General features: G+C 36.1%; 1 long non-coding RNA gene across 1 annotated transcript; it reads right to left on the bottom strand.

Annotated features, from left to right (window-relative positions):
- Positions 1–9,974: 9,974 nt before the first annotated feature.
- On the bottom strand, positions 9,975–13,829 carry LOC126970042 (uncharacterized). Its single transcript, XR_007730525.1, has 2 exons — positions 13,408–13,829; positions 9,975–10,696 (listed from the first exon to the last, which is right to left on the bottom strand). It is a non-coding gene; the product is annotated as an uncharacterized LOC126970042 (long non-coding RNA).
- Positions 13,830–17,959: the final 4,130 nt, after the last annotated feature.

Here is a 17,959-nt window from a genome sequence, read left to right as displayed (position 1 = left end):
TAAGTAGTTAAGAACTCGGTTTAGTATTTTTTATTTTTCTAATAATCCGCTATTTATTTGATGTAATATTATTGTTTATATTTTTGTTGCTTTGTATTGTTAGACATTTATCATTTTTCGTCATCATTTATAATTTTTTAGGTTAGATTTGTAGTCTTCAATAATGTCGTAGATAATATTATGTATGAAGGTACTGTAGCATTTACTTTAGTGAACTTAGTTTAATTTTAAGTTTACCGTATATAGTACCGCTTGCTTTAAGTTTCTCACGACAAGACCAGATGTTTTATTGCTTCTTTCTTTGGGTAGTTCCTACTTCCTAGAAAACAATAGTTTAATGTGGAGTAAGCGTTTCCTTGCCCAATTTTATATTACTTTGGCGTAATTTAGCGTAACGACATCTTTGAAAAGGTGCCATATTTTTCCAAGATTAATGGACCGAAAAACCAAAATTACATGCTATAAATGTTCAAACCATGTGTGCAGTGACCACATGAATATAGTGTGCGAATAATGTTCCTGAAAAAACTAGTCTTCAAATAATATTAGTAATATTCCAGGTATATGTCTTTTTTTATTACTAAGAAGGTTTATTATTATTATAAGTTTAAACATAGGATTATAATGCCATCACTAATAGTAGTCTGATTTGCATATATTTTGTGTTTTATTTACCTAAACAAATAAGTGGGATGTAAGCACCCCACGCGCCTACTTATGTAATTTTTTTAGCGCGACTACTTAAGGGTTAAATCGAAAGTATTTAACCAAAGTAGGTAGGTAACGAAAATGGATAAGATAAAACATGTTTAAAAGTTTCTCGCTTCGATTGTATAATATACTTAATAAACCTAAGTTAACTTAAAACATTTTATAATTCACGCTTAAAAATTGTTAAAGTTAAAAGGTATAAATAACTACCTAATCTAAGAAAGTTTTATGCTTAGGTGTATTGAAGGCGCTGACAGCTGCAAAGTGCAATTATGGAATGTAGGTAAATGAATATTACTATTATATATACCTACCTAATCCATAATATTATTATCATTCATCAAGTGCGCTACAAATCGAGCCCACGTCAGAAGTCGAGTGCGCTCTTGTAATAGGCATAGAAATTAACGAGCTTGGAACTGGTGATACCTATGTGATTTTGCAATTGTATGTCTGTATAAATAATAATGCTGCTTTATACTAACTTTTTTAATGACATCCTATTTTATATAATCTTGTTAGAATTATACAATTTGTTAAGTATGGCTTTTTATCTTGCTCGGAAACAAAAATGAAATTAAGACTTTAGAAGAAACGTTAATATAAAATATTGGCACTTAACCCAAATAAACTTTAGAAAAAATATATGATGTAAGTAATTAAATACATAATATCATTAGTATCACAGTCACCGATGCCACTATTCGTTACTCTGTACATTGGCAATGGCCAAGCTCGTTAATTTTAGCAGCGCTCCTTTTATGCTCCACCATTGCAAGTAGGTACACGACATCTCTATACGCAGGCGTCTGAAGTGAACTATGAATATTTCTGAGTAGATATAATATTTTAATGATGCTGTTCCTCATACCACAGAATATATAGAACTAGTACATAAGTCTCACTAAACAAATCTCTTAAAGAAATATCTACTTTAGCTTCCCGCCAATAGGGTGCTTTTTAAATCACACTTTGTTTGCAGCTGTGATGGACGCATAACACACTGATAAATTCACACCAGTTTCCCATTAAGTACCTTACGTTGGTGTGTATCACTATATAGGTACTACGAAGGAAGTTACAAAAATTGGAACATAGGTTATTATTTAGTTATGCTCTGTCAATAAATAATCTGATTAAGTCAAAGCTACCATATTCTGAAACAGAAGAAATAATTACCTTACTTTTTTGCCTACTTAGGTACCATTATAATATTATTATTAATTGGTAAAAACAAATTTGGTTAGCTTATTTTCATTTTTCTCCATAATTATTTAATAAATTTAACTTTCAATAAAAAAAATTAAAATAATAAAATCATTTCAAGTACTAACATAAAGCGTAACAGGAAGTAGGAAAAGTAACTAGTAAATTGTTGATGGAATTAAACCCACAGGCGCATCAAAATGAGCGATTGACAACCGACCAGGTTTCTGCGATTCCCTATGTTTTCGTACCTATTGTAAGACGCGATATCTTTTTTTACCTATCAACAGCTGTGATAATAATGGGTAACATCGGACAATATTATATGACAGTAGTATACCTACATATAATATTGTCCGTTGTAGTAGTAAGTATATACCTACTTTTTAAATACTATTGTAAAAGACTTATATATTTTATTGAATGTCAACCATTACTGATATTGGCATCATGTTTTTATTATTATAAGTACCTACGTACTACGTAAATATTATTGTAAGCCGTAAAGTACCTATAATAATATTATTAATTACCTATCTACTTTGTATTTTTATTTATTAAGTCCTTATGTGTTTATTTGCTCAGTTGACTTAATTTCGCATGATAATATGACATGAACCTAAGAGCTGCGAGTGTATTATACACAAACAAACAATCAATACCTTTCCTCTTTTTAATATTATAGATTACAAAACATGAGAGGGAGAATCTAAAACGCTTCGTGCCTCTTTGCCTTTTGCCACACTTTTGCGTAAGAACTAAGAATTCAAACTGTGGCATGGTCGCATTTAAATATATTCATGTTACGTAATGGCCGAAGGGAGGTTGAGAGAGATCCAAATAGGGTCATGGGCGAGGGAAAGAGAGATGTAATATAACTCGAGCTCCCCGCTTGGTTACCAAGCGGGTGATGCCTAGCGATAAAAATATAATATATCTATGTAACCTGGGTATTGGTTGTGTGAGAGTAAAAGAGATAGCAAATCCAATCCATAGCGCTTGACGCTTCTGAGGCGCGCTCTTTCACACTCATTGCTACTTACCAACCGTTTTGGGGAATTATCGGCATGGCTTAGAATCGGCCGTAAAGTGAACGGCTAAATCGGTTTGTACCTATCTATGATTTCGTTTAGACTTTAAAAGTGTTTACCTTATCGCAGTTGTCTTATCGTTAACCCGCAAGAGATAAAACTAGCCGAGCGTACTTAACATAAAGGCTCGTCTCGACGGTGTTGTAAAACAAATAAAATATTAAGTACCTACATAAATATTAGTAAAATTGCTGAATTGAAAAACCGTTCTGAACCGGTTTGTTCAACAAAATAATTTCATCCACTTTTATAATAACTAAACATTATTAACCAAAAAACATTAGATCAGTTCGGTTAAAGGTACTAAACCGAATGAAAAGTTTGTGACGTAGGTACCTAAAACAACTATTATGAGGTATATTATAATTTAAGTTCTTTTGTATCTTACGAAGGGTTTGACGGTCTTGGTAAAAGTCAGTGTATTGAAAGATCGTGTGATTGAAGTTTAGTATAGGATGTGGTACAGGTATAACATAAATTAAAATAACTATTCTTATTTTACGTACGGGTAAAGTAAGTACTGTAAGTGATCACCGCTGCACACATTATCTTGCAATACCAGAGGAACACAGGAGCGTTGCCGGCCTTTAAAAAAAGTGTACGCGCTTTTTTTGAAGGTACCCATGGCGTATCGTCCCGGAAACACCGCACTAGGAAGTTCATTCAACAGCTTTGTAGTACGCGGAAGAAAGCTCCTTAAAAACCGCACTGTGGAGGACCGCCACACATCCAGATGGTGGGGATGAAATCCTAACTTGTGGCGTGTCGTGCGAAGTTGGAATTCAGCGGCAGGAATCAGGTGAAACAGCTCTTCGGAACACTCCCCGTGATAAATGCGGTAGAGGACACACAATGAAACGATGTCTCTACGCAGTGCCAAGTGATCCATCCGTTCATAGAGCACTGGGTCTCCGACAATTCGAGCTGCTCTGCGTTGCACGCAGTTAAATGGATCGAGCTGATACTGGGGTGCACCAGACGAGAGATGGCAGCAATACTCCATATGTGGTTGGACCTGCCTTTTTGTACAGCGCTAGAATGTGGGCCGGCTTGAAGTATTCCCGTGCTTTATTCATGATGCCCAGTTTCTTCGAAGCCAATTTGGCTTTGCTCTCCAGATGGCCGCGGAATTGGCAATCGGGACCTAGAATTCCGATACTACGCGAGGCTTTAAGGGAAGTGTTGTCGAAGAGCGGTGATACGACAAATGGGGTTTTTTTGGTGGTTTTAAACGCGTAAACTTGACTCTTCTGGGGGTTAAATTGGACAAGGACCAATTTACCTATTCCGCGACCTTCTTGAGAGAGGCCTCGATAGAAGACACAAGATTCTTCCGGCACTGGTCAACGATTTCCCGAGAGAGACCTGCATGGCCCGTATATACGCCACTTTTCAAAAACAAAGACAAACAAACTCATGCGCCCCCCGTACCTCCCACCTCCAGCCGCGCTCTTCGATCTCAAGTCCGCAGTAAGAGGTGGGACGTTACCGCGAACCTACCACACTCACCCTGATGAAGGACCTCCGAATTGTCCGAAGCTAGTCGGTACCGAAACCGACAAAAACGTGGCTAAAGCCGTATTAACAGATAATTTAATAAAGACTCAGGAAAGTTTTAATAATTTAAACTCACGTAAGTACCTAATATTAAATACTTATTATTATAAGTCTTATTTTTTTGGAGAGCAGGAGAATACATTTATGAAATACCCCGACTACAATTAATTACAAAGACCCCGGGCCCACATGTCTGGCACATGGGACTAAATACTCTGTCAACAAACGAATATTTTACGGAACTATCCGGAACAAAGAACTGTCGAATAAGGCAATAAAATATATAAAATACGCCAATATTATTCCGGGAATAATATCTATCGAATAAGCCAGTAAAAGTAGCATTATCTCAAAAGTGGTGACGTGAAATAGATCATTCATTATTATCTTATCAATATTGAAATGCAAATGAAGAAAATGAAATATAATATGAATCAATCGCCAATTAAGGATTGCGACTGATTTATATAATAAATCACAGTTATTTTTAACAGTTAATGTTTTTTATACCCACATAATCAAACTGTTTTATGTAGCTAATAAAAATTAGAGCGAGAGCAAAGAGAAACGGTCAAATTGAGAAGCTGTCTTTAATTTGACCTTCAGTAGTGTTTCTTGATTTTATGACGTAGGTACTATATTCACGAAGTAATGTGATTTGTATCAATTCAATTTCATTGGTGTAATATAAAATAGTAGAAAAGTAAGAGAGAAATCTACAAGTAGAACAGTTTTACGGTAAATAGGCGATGCAGGGGGAAGAGGTGGTGTGGTGAGGGAAGGGTCGCTTGCCGGCGATCATTACTTGAGTGCCGGCATTGCATTCGTCAACGCAAGCACGTCATAGAACTCACGCGCGCTAGGAAATTTGTATTGTTATTTACAACTGAGTTATACCTTATATTATCGGACATGCCGACACGGTGTGCCGTACCTACATGTTACAACAATAATTATAAAAACAATGAACATAAGTTTTACTCTTTTCCGAGAGACCGCAGCAGGTATGGATTTATTATGTTATATTAGCAGTTATCTATGTCCTGTAGTTGATATAATATTGAAGCGATCGGATCATATTTGTTTTATTAGTTTTGTGGGATTCCGTGGAATGATGTTAAAGTATCGATAGTCCAGGAGTCATCGCATGTATTTGAGAACCATAATGTTATGTAGAGAAATAGCTTTATTTGTTTCAATTTGCAAATTTTTTAATAATCTTAGATTGATAATTGGTCTCTGCTGTGCTCCAACTAGATACCGCACTACATAAGAAGCTACCTAAGCTTTTTTATAACGACAACTATTAGATGCTTTTGTGCGTGGCATCTTGACACTCAATGGTATCTTTCAAATTTTGTAACATACGCTTCGTGTTATAATAAAATACAGTATACTTACTGATGATAATATATGATCCCAGTGTCTTTCTTATTTCTTGTACATAGTATTATATTTATAGAGTTTTACTTCGCAATCCGGCATTTAAGTTTCAATATTATTAGCAAAGTTTAACAGAACATGTGGCACATCAACGTCACACATTGTTCGAGTGGCTCGAGTACGCCCACTTAGTCGTAACTCGTAGTATTGGTTGCCGCACTTTGCGACTACGCCTGTGGTATCTAGTTGGAGCGCAGCGGAGACCAATCCTTAATCTAAGATAATAATAACAAAAAGATTTATGAACTGCTCAAAATCAGTGTCAGTCAGAGGGTTTTTTAAGACTAATAATACATATAGGGGTAGTAGGAATAATAGATATAGTTTTTACATCAGAGGTAGCTAATAGAATTGCTCTGTCTGTCTGTCTATCAACAATATAGTCTACCGTAACTCAAAAGACAAAATCTAGAAAACGGTACGTCTTGGTTATTTTAATTTAAACTTTTTTGTTACAGACAAAAACTATGGGTTCAGATGATCGGAAGAGTAGATATAAATGTGGAAAAAGACATCTCCAAGAATTATAGTATCTGCGATATCCACTTTCATCCACTTATGATTGAGAATGGTCGTCTAAAAGAATACGCTCTTCCTATTCTACTTGTATCCTGGGACAGCTTGATATCGTCTATGCAGTCTGTTGAAACTCAAACATGCTACTTATCTATTGCATGTTCTACTCAGACTGAAAGTGTGCAACTAAAAGATAAGAATGTACAAACTAATAACATCGAGTCATCTGAAACGGCGAAAAATAGTGATATATAATATTAGCTCAAAGCAAAGAAAGCAGGTATGGCCATAAATATAAATCATTCGCTATAAATTTGTACGTGCTAAGGAATATAAATTTCTCAGAAAGGCATTCTGACTTCCATCTGAGATTACTTAAAAAAAAAAAAAAAATTGTTCGAAAAAACTAATAAACACGCTTTGGTTGAAAAGATAATGGTTGAAATTTAAAATTAACATCATTTCGTGCCTTATTGATGAGATGAAATTAAGATGATGATGATAAAAAAAGGAAAAAGCAATTGGAATCTACATAATGCCACTTGATTATCATTTTAAAATGAATGAAAAAGCTTCTAGTAAACAAAAGTTACATATCGCTCAGAGGAAGCACATCTTCCATGAGAAGGTAAAATTAAATGCATTTAGTCTTGCACTGAGACTTACATATATTCACGTAAATCCGAATAAATTTGAATATATGTCAGTAAATCTAGCGGCTGAAACTGCAAATATCTCATACCAAAAAATATCAACACAATTTAAAATTTTCTTTGCCTGGCCAAAAATGGACGAAGAAACCAAAAACCGGATGGTACAGAAACGTGACGCCATCTTGCCGTAACCGACTTCCGGTTCCGTTGCATTGTCGTCCAGTTACCTAGAAGTAGCGCCTAAAGGGGTTTTATTTCAAGAGCACAAAGAAAAACAGAATATTTTCGAGTGTACCGTGTATTTGAATGAGAATGATTTTTTGGACCTTCGAAATCTTAATTCCCATTAAAATCCGTTCATTAATTTAGGGAGTCCATCGCGGACAAACAACGTGTCACGTAATTTATATAAATTAAAATTTACAATACCCACTATGACAACATAAAATGATTGTTTTAATTTTACGTAGTCATAGTATTTAATATTAAATAGTTTAAGTTACCTATTAAGTTATATATATACGTCTGCCGGGAGTCCCGAGACGCATTTGTTTTTTTTTAAATACAAGAAGAACATTTTCACTTTAAGATTTCTTATTTGTTCGTATTGCCGCCATTTCGCAGCGGTTGAAGTATGCGTTAAACTAAACATGAAAATTACCACATTTATTAAAAGGCATAAAATCATTGACATGCAAATCGCGAGTGTAACACGTAGTAATTGTCACGCACAGTACAGTAATAAACCTTGCCGGTTTTCATTGGTTGTCTTACAGCAACAGGCTTTACACTCTGTAACAATAGATAAAGTATAAACATAATGAGAGCCATCTAGCAACGGTATTCGGTACACTACGGGCGTAAAATATTTTTACAAAAAATAACGCAGCGCCATCTCTTAGCCCGGGTAAACTGATTTTACATAATAAAAACATCAGTGGCACATCTATTTCTGGTATATAGTGTATTATCTATGTGTTGTGGGTTGACGTCGCGTTGCGTAGACGCTAAAATGTCTCGTAAACTAAGCGACTGACTTCACAAACGTGTGCTCACCTTACTCAGCTTACCACGACTACTGACTAAATGTGAACGAATGAAGTCATGGTTGGCGGCAGTGTCGGCGCCGATACTGAATGTCTACTCGCATTTCGCAAATTCGACAACGAAATATTCGGAACGATACGATAACACTCCGAATATATCGCACCATATATATGCTCAACCCTTCTCGTCGACTTCCTATTTCTCAGGCGGCTGTTTGCATTACTTTGTACGCATAAGCGATCAACAAAATGACTTTAATTACTTGGTCGAAAAAAATCCTGTTCAATAGTAAATCACATATAATTATTTGAATAATATTTATTAAGTACTAGCTGACCCGGCAAACGTTGTTTTGCCATATAAATTGTATTGATCTTGTGCTTGCTAGTTGATAAGAGATGGCGCTAGTTGTATTCATTAGTAACAATCACACTTCTTTTATATTTTGTATAATTCACACTATAGTTTTATTAATTATAGCCTATTTGTTATTCTGGTGTGTAAGCTATATTATTGTAAAGTTTCATCAAAATCTATTCAGTAGATTTTGCGTTAAAGAAGTTCAAACATACATCCAGAGATACAAACTTTCACAGTAGGATGTGTATTGTATGACAAATATATCTATACAACTTGAAACGATAATAGCAACGACAGCCTAGTAGGTGTCGTTGAGATTATCGTAAAAGTGACGTTTGATTATTTGTCAAATTCGAATAATCGTCTCTGACATTTTCAACTAAGATTAGGGTTAGGGCCGATACGAAAAATGTTTCATTCGTGCAATCACCGTTTCGACATTGAATACGATGTAACTAAGAGTAGGATTCGACACGACTAATGCCACGATATATCGATTTTATCGACTAGGCTCCCTCACTTGAGCACTGACCTAATCTCGGCTTTATATTTGTATTATTATTTATTTAATTTGACGTTTCGTGACCTTTGTACGATCAAGTTGTCAGGGGTATTGTGGCGCTTCGCTGGTGAAAAACACATAATGTCCTCTCTACTAATGAAACTCACATTAAATTTTACCCGCTTCATTCCCCGCCACTTGCCAATATCGTTTTCGGTTTTCGAATTCATTTGTACGTAAATTCGACGCTTGAAGTTGGCACAGCAATAATATATCCTATGATTCCATTGGTGTTACAAGAGCCGTATAGTGAGTACAGTATGAGCCGCTTGTTATGCGTAGGTACTGCTCGGCTATGTCAGTAAATCTTTTGTTGGGCGAAGTATCTGCTAGTACATCACTAGGAAACTCAACAAAATTTAAAAACAAAGTATAGACAATAATGCTTTATTCATTCATTTCAGCCGGAAGACGTCCACTGCTGGACAAAGGCCTCCCCCAAAGATCGTCATGACGATCGGTCCTGCGCTGCCCTCATCTAACATATTCCGGCGATCTTGACCAGATCGTCGTACCATCTTGTGGGGGACCTACCAACACTATGTCTTTCAATACGTGGTCGCCATTCGAGGACCTTGCTGCCCCAACGGCCATTTGTCCGTTGAGGTATGTGCCTACTGCTACTGCCACTTCAGTTTCGCAATAATTTAGTCTATGTCGGTGACTTTTGTTGCGTTACAGATCTTTTCATTTCTGATTCGATTTCGTGGGCAACTCCGAGCATAGAGCATAGCCCTTCTCCATTGCCCGCTGAGCGGCAATGAGCTTCCTCATAAGGCCCATAGTTAACGACCACGATGTTATATTAACCATTAATAATGCTTACTATAACATAGATAATTATTTTATTAACTCACTTAATACACATTGGTAATAAAGATAAAAAATTTAAGCATCAATTCTTATTTCTGATTTACTTTCTCCAATCTCCATAGGGCTTTGGCAAGAAAAATCCGACATGTTTGAAGCGGAATTCGCTGATTCGATATTCTTATTCCGGTAAGCAAATTCTTCTACTACATCTTGTATTCGGCTTCTAAACGAAAGCAGTGTGTGCCTTGGAATCTTTCGAATATGGGGCAAAAGACTTTTGAAAAACAAAAGATGCTCCCCCCTTTCTGAAATTAGCCTTTTCTGCTTTAGTCTTTTCTTCTGAATGTACCATAATTTCCTTTTCTCTATTTCTAGTCTTCTATCTGTATGTATTTTGTTCTTTGGTCTTTTGAATGGGCTATGCTTTACTTCTGTTTCACGGCTTGATGAGGCAGGACTTGGTTCATCGAATTTATCATTTGAGGCCAGCAGTGGACCATCATTATCGAAGTCAGGGTCTTCTGAATTTTGTTCCTGTGAATCTTGTGATCTTTGGCGAGAAAAGCGTTTCGTGATTCGGGGCCTCACTTGGTCCTTGAGAAACAGTAGAGATTTAAAATAAGGCCACTTTGGACTGTTTACGTTTTCCTCGTCTTCCATCCAGTTGCAGTGAATCTTGCCTAGTTCTACGGCGAATTGATCTCGCAGGTAACGCCATTTCTTTCGTATTTTATTTTCTGAAAAAAAAAGCCATATTATTTGTTTGGGTTGACACATAGCAACAGGTTTAATTCGACGTGTGATCTTTAATATAAGAGACCCAAGTCACAATACAGTAATAGAACAGTACTTTAACTTCATACTAGAGCGCTCGAATCGACGCACACACACATACACACGATTTACACGGACGCTAAGCAAAACAAGCTGGTAAACGTGTAAATACATAGCCCCACGCATACACTTACACTAATACAAGCCGATCTGCCGCCATTATGAGATTTGCCATCGTATGTGACAGATCAGTTTGCGTCGCCATAAAATATTTTAAAAATGCCGTCGTGCGTTGTGAAAAAGTGTAAAAACATTAATATAAAAAAAAGATGTGTTGTCATGGGACACCAGGTAGGAACGAAGTTCCTTCGTCTAATGTAGAATCGATACAATTTGTAAAAAAAAATCGTGTTCAATTTTATGTAGGTTTTCTTGATTTTTCTCTTAAATTTTGCAGATTAGTTCTTATTTAACTACACGAAAGTATTTAGGAAATTCAGTATTTAAGGAAATAATAAATTACGTAAAATAAAAAAAAAAACGTAATCCAAATTATTAATTAAAATAACAAAATATGTCTCTTTATTTTTGTTTGACAACATAAAATTACATAGAAATAGAAACGACTGTCACGCCTGCGCACGTCTCATTTATAACGGTTTTATTCCACGGACTTCTTCTTACGGTTTTACTATCACATTTTTTCAGTTCGGTCCCGCAGCAAAATCCCTATCTCCTCCAAGCCTGCCGTAAGGAACTTCGTTCCAATAAAAGTATTTGTGGATATATGATTATTTCAGGGAGAAAAAATTGTGTAACTGGTATACCCCGTAACCCAACGCTTGCATAAAAGTGCTTCACTTGCCAATATCACGGCGCGGAGTCCTTCTTTATTTTACTAGTCCGTGGTTTATATATGCATTTATCTTATATCTTTAAACGAGCAATTCTTCTATATAAATAATCTGAATCTCGAAAACGGCTCCAACGATTTTCATAAAATTTAGTATACAGGGGATTTCGGGGCTGATAAATCGATCTAGCTAGTTTCAATTTAAAAAAAAAAATATTTTTATCATGATTTTTATTACGTTGACTGAATTATTTGTAGGATATATTGGTATTTCTAAGTAGAAAAAAAAATTGGTTCCGGATCACCAACATATTATAATATTATACTAGAACCTTCTCCAAAACACGGAGCATCTTATGGTATAAGTTTTATTCACATCGGTTTAGTAGTTTTCGCAGTATAACCGAATAAAAAACGGCTCTCCATTTATTAGTACTGATTTTTATCGAAGTATATAACGCATTATTATTAAGTGTTTGCATTAACTTTTAAAACTATGGTCAATGTGCGAGTCGCAGTTGCACAGGAACCGTTCCGTGCCATCTTACAAAATATAAAACTTTGTAGGTACTTTTTAGATTCTTTTGTAAAAGAAACATTTTGTATTCGATTGGAAGGTTCTTTTTTTTTCTTATCTTCTTTTTTATTATATTTTGTTTTTAAAACGGCACTACATTTACACAATAGATTGTCATGGACCCAGTGCTTTTTGAACGGCTCGATCACTTAGCGTTACGTAGGGACGTCGCTTCATTGTGTGTCACTCATTGAGTGTTCCCAAGAGCTGTTTCACCTGATTCCTGCCGCCATATTCCACCTTCGCACGACACGCCACAAATTAGGATATCATCCCCAACTGGATGTGGGGCGTTCCTGAACAATGCGGTTTTTAAGGAACTTTCTTCTATGTCCAACCTTTTCCGGGACGATACAACATGGGTACCTTCAAATCAGTACTATAAAACAGTACTAAGCTAAAATAACCTTTTAAACAAGGAAACTAAAACCTTTCTACTAATCTCATACTAAATGTATAGAAGTGCTAAATATCAAAAATTTTGTTTTTCCTCGTTTGATTTTTAAAAAGTTATTGATGTCATTTCACCTAATCAGGTTAAAGTTTTTTTTATATCTATAATACTTACAGAAGAATTGCCTGGTCACACCTAACGAATACACCCTTTATAGTAGGAGCGTGATTGAGAGTATTGTTGTTTATTTTATAAAAGTACTAGCTGACCCAGCAAACATTGTAGGTATTGCCATATAAATTAATTTAAAAAAATCAATTATTATAATTTTTGGGGTATAAAAAATAGACGCAACCGATTCTTAGACCTACCAAATATATCGTACTACAATTATTATTGTATTCGATTGACATCTTGCAACCCTATAGCGGATTTGTGGATGGAACAGAATAATAAAAAAAATGCGATACAAAAATTGCTGTAGATCGTAGAAGGTTGTATGTATTTTTCAATACTGAATCATAATAAAATAAAAATAATAAAATTGTCAAAAAATATATATTTAGGGGTCGGTCACGCTTATCATTTAGGGGTTTGAAAAATAGATGTTGGCAGATTCTCAGACCTACCCGATATGCACACAAAATTTATACAAATCGCTTCAACTGTTTCGGAGGAGTTTAGTAACAAACATCGGGACACGAGAATTGGATATTTTTGATTTAAAACCCTTTTGGAACCCTCCTTCTAATTCTTCAGGCAACGACCCGCACTTGACCGGATCTAGATTCTAGACACTACAGCTAGGTACCAAATATGTATAAAAAAATCAATAAAAATACATACTTACCATCTTCATTCATCTCTGTACTAATTTCGTGCCAATACTTATTCGTCAAATGCCTATTTCCATGGCGTTTATGTTTCTTGTCCCACAGCGCTCTTTTATTAAATACAGACGAAATTAAATTATCTATATCCATTTTCACGAAATAATTTGTAACTAAAACTTGTGTAAACAACAATTTCACCTGCGTACTTGTTATAATAACAGAACCGACTACCTGTATTCAGGTATACTTGGTGCCAGTATTTGTATATTATTAATTTGATTTGAGGTTAGACTAAATATCGGTACTGGTAGTAGATACGTGCGCAAACTGAATGCTGCCGCCTGACCGGGCTCCCCGCTCCGGTTTCGCGCATGCGTAGTAGTTGGATTATAGAAGCTGTCTTCCTCACCCCCCTTAGTGTGCGTCCATAGTGCGAGCCTAACGCGGAAGCGATTTCGGGCGCGAAATATCAAACATATGAATTGGGCCTTTGCGTCCTTACTGAAGTGACTAAGGCGGAAGCCTAGCGCGACGAGTTCGAGCGAGTTAGCGTGCGGAGGTTTCTAACGTTCCTATCCGCGCGTTATGGCCGCACCACGAGCCTAGTCAGCGAGAGACCTAGCGCGCGGGTGGCGGGGATAACAAACCAGTTCGATCTTAGGGACTACGCGCAGTTATTCAGCTCTTTTCAGCTTTTGTACATAGAAAACAACAATTTTGTATGGAGACGTGTACGCGTCGATTCAGCTTTCCGCGTCCATTCTGCTTTCGCGGCAAACCAGCATAAAATGAGGATAAATGTGTTTTTATTATGCGAATGCTATAGAGAGCGTTCGGCGCTGTTCCGCCGCGTACAGCGCTGTTCGTCGTCGAATGCGGCGGAACAGCTCTGGTTCGCGACTCCTTGTCGACAAGTTGCGACCTGTATTGTTCCTGCATTGATTTGACGTAATCATTATGCACGCAAAGATAAAAGAGTGCAGACGTGATTTAAAGTTCCGTACGCGGCTGATAGAAGCAGAGCTGTATAAGTGTGACCAATATCGTTCAGCGAAACGCGAATGGAGCTGAATAAGAGCGCGTAGTCCCTAAGGCGGAAGCCTAACGACGGGTTCGAGCGAGTTAGCGTGCGGAGGTTTCAAACTTTCCTATCCGCGAGTTATGGTCGCACCACGAGCCTATTCAGCGAGCGACCTAGCGCGCGGGTGGCGGGGATAACAAACCAGTTCGGTCTTATCGCTCGGCGTGCGCGTGTAAAACGGCGGTAAATACTGAATTGTGCATAAAGACAATTCAATCTAAACCTATATGGCAAAGTAAACATCCACAGCACAGTAACTTTGTTTAATTAATTTTATATTTATTCGAAATATGTAAGTTTGTAAGAAAACACCCAAATCTATACACTAAAATCATAGACGTGCCCCGGCACAACACACCTCGCTATAAAAATAATCTTATGCAAACTAACTCTAAATTAACATTACACAGTTCCGGTCCCTACCCAATGTCAGTTAAAATTTATAATAAGTTACCAGAACACTTAAAAGCCGAAACCAATATTGAAAAATTCGTAACCTCTTTGAAAAAGTTACTTTTGGAAAAATGTTACTATTCCATTAATGAATACCTAGAGGAAAAATATATTTGAATGTCTGCCCCTCTGTCGTTCATTGCTATGCCTTATTACGAGGTGCATGTGATAATTATTTAGTACTACAATTTTCTTTAGTAACTAAGTCGCATGTAACGCAATTTAATTAAATAAATAAATAAATAAATAAAATAAATACTGTATAACCTCAATTCTTCATACAATTTAAAAAAATCTCCACATTTTTCTATGTTTTTATTTATTTCGTGTACACCATCTCTAATGTTCAACACCTCCCATCTCAGAATCGGACTGTCAAGTAAAAATACTAAATCCTAGTCCATAGTTTGCAATACCTGGAGGTCTACTCGCAAAGTTGACAACGATACATTCGGAACGATACGATAATACTCCGAATATATCGCAACTACCCTATCCTAACAAATGTTTGAATTCCTTATCGTTTATCGTTACCATAGACTAATATTTTGTTTTTTTTACGATGTTAGTGTGAATGAATATGTTCAAACCTAAACATTATCTGTGCTACGTCGCTGAGTGTCAAAAGTCAAAACACAGTTTACGCGCTAAGGACCATGCCAGACTCTGCACCACCAATTTGGTAACATTAACACATAATGTAAATATTCAAAATATGTAATGAATATAATATGACCATTTAAAATACAAAACTCGCGGATAATAAAATGTAAAAAAAAGTAACTCAACCCTTCTCGTCGACTTCCTATTTCTCAGGCAGCCATTTGCATTATTTCTACGCATAAACGATCAACAAAATGACTTAAATGACTTAGTAGTAAAAAAATCCTGTTGAATAGTAAATCACATACAATTATTTCAATAATATTTATTAAGTATGTATATTGTATGGCAAATGTATCTATACAACTTGAAACGATAATAGCATCGACAGCCTAGAAGGTGTCGTTGAGATTATCGTAAAAGTGACGTTTGATTATTTGTGAAATTCGAATATTCGTCTCTGACATTTTCAACTAAGAGTTGGGTTAGGACCGATAATATCGAATAATGTTTCGTTCGTTCAATCATCATTTCGACATTGAATACGATGCAACTAAGAGTAGGATTCGACACGACTAATGCCACGATTATAATATCGATTAAAGGGGTAGGCCTCCTGACATAAATCGAACTGCTACGAGAGATCGCGGCCCACTATGGCCACCGCACGCCTCCGCCCGTCGCGCCCGCCTGTCACCGCGCGTTCAATGTGGACGCACACTTACGCTTTACGGAGGCGCGTCCCGCTGGTTGACATGATAGTTCACTAGTCACTACTTACTAGCCCAGTCATAATAGGTAAAAAAAGGGGTCAACTTTTGGAATGAAAGATAATAAGCTGTAAATTGGTATAAACCTTTGTTTTGTCGTTCTAAATGTTGTTTCAAAACTCACAAGTGCTATCGTTTCCGGTTCTTAAGATGTTGAAGGTCGTACAAATCGGTTTTTCGTGAAAAAAAAAGTCCAAACAAAAGTTGTAGAGAATTTTGTACTCTACAACTTTTAAAATAGGTGCAAATCTCATTTAAGCAATAGAAAGCGAGATATTCGTGAAAAACCGACTTTTATGACCTTTGACCTTCAATATATAAGACACTCGATAACATTTGTGACTTTTGAGACAACTGCAAAGTTTAGAACGACAAAATTAAGCTTTATACCAATTTACAGCTTATTATCTTTAATTCCGAGGTGAAATGACTGGGCTATACGTAGTTTTTCTCGGCTGTAAGGTGCAAGAAGTGAGTTCATTTTCTTTTTTGTTTCTACAACAATACATTCAAGTAGATTTTGCAATTTCCTGTCGAGCATCACGTTTATCATATATAACGAGTCGTTGTTATAATAAAATATTTTCATTACTTGTATTTGATTTATTCCACTTTATACCACCAGGCCTTACAAACGCGCGCGCAAAAACAAACCTACATTTTCTTATAGATGTTTTTTTTTTAAATTAAATACTCTGATATCGATATTTTCACAGTGTCTTCAACATTAGTTATTGCAATACCAAATGATGACTGCGAAGTTAAGTTGCGACTGGGCAAATGAGACTTAACATCATATGCATACAAACCAACGTACTTATAAATGACCAGAGATTGGAACTTGTGGACACTACGGTCTTCTTGGTTATCACGTTAGATAAAATGCTTCAGTGGGGTCCACATATTGCCCATCTAGCAGATAGACTCAGCTCTGTGGCATATGCAGTTAGAAAGATTAGAGTGTACACGAATGTTGCGACCGCTAGATTAGTGTACTTCAGTTATTTTCACAGCATCATGACGCACGGTATATTACTATGGGGTCATGCTGCTGACATTGATATAGTGTTTGCTCTGCAAAAGAGAGCTGTTCGTGCTATATATCAGCTTGGTTATAGACAGTCTCTCAAAAAAAAAAATTTAAAGAAATAAATATGTTCTGTTCATTGTCAGTACATTTATGAAAATTATTTAATATATGTTCACAAAAATCGTCACCTTTTTGCTCTTAATAGTGATTTTCATTATTATAACACTAGAAATAAGGGATTGCTTGTAACTAATTCTAGTAGGTTTCATAAGATACATAATAGCTTTAAGGGTAAATGTATACACTTCTATAATAAAGTCCCAGCCACTGTTCACGCATTATGTATAAATAAATTTAAATGTTTTATAAAAAAAATGGCTCTGTCGTAAATCCTATTACTCCACTGCTGAATATCTATATGATCGGACAGCCTGGGACTAGATTGTAGAAATGACTGTACAATATTGTATATTTTTATTGAAAAGAGCGCCAAAAAAGAATGCTGGGAGAGTTTCTTGCGCCGCTTCTCTCTCTCAGAGCGCCATTTGTTTCCGAAGCAGTAATAGTATCTAGTAGTTATAAGAAATGACATCAAAAAGAATTCTAAAGGAATCAATTTTGAGAAAATAAAT

The sequence above is a fragment of the Leptidea sinapis genome, chromosome 19 (genome assembly GCF_905404315.1).
Source record: "Leptidea sinapis chromosome 19, ilLepSina1.1, whole genome shotgun sequence".
In the NCBI taxonomy this organism is placed as follows: Eukaryota; Metazoa; Arthropoda; class Insecta; order Lepidoptera; family Pieridae; genus Leptidea; species Leptidea sinapis.
Note: the sequence above shows the minus strand (reverse complement) of the source record. Positions and strands in the feature narration are given on the sequence as shown.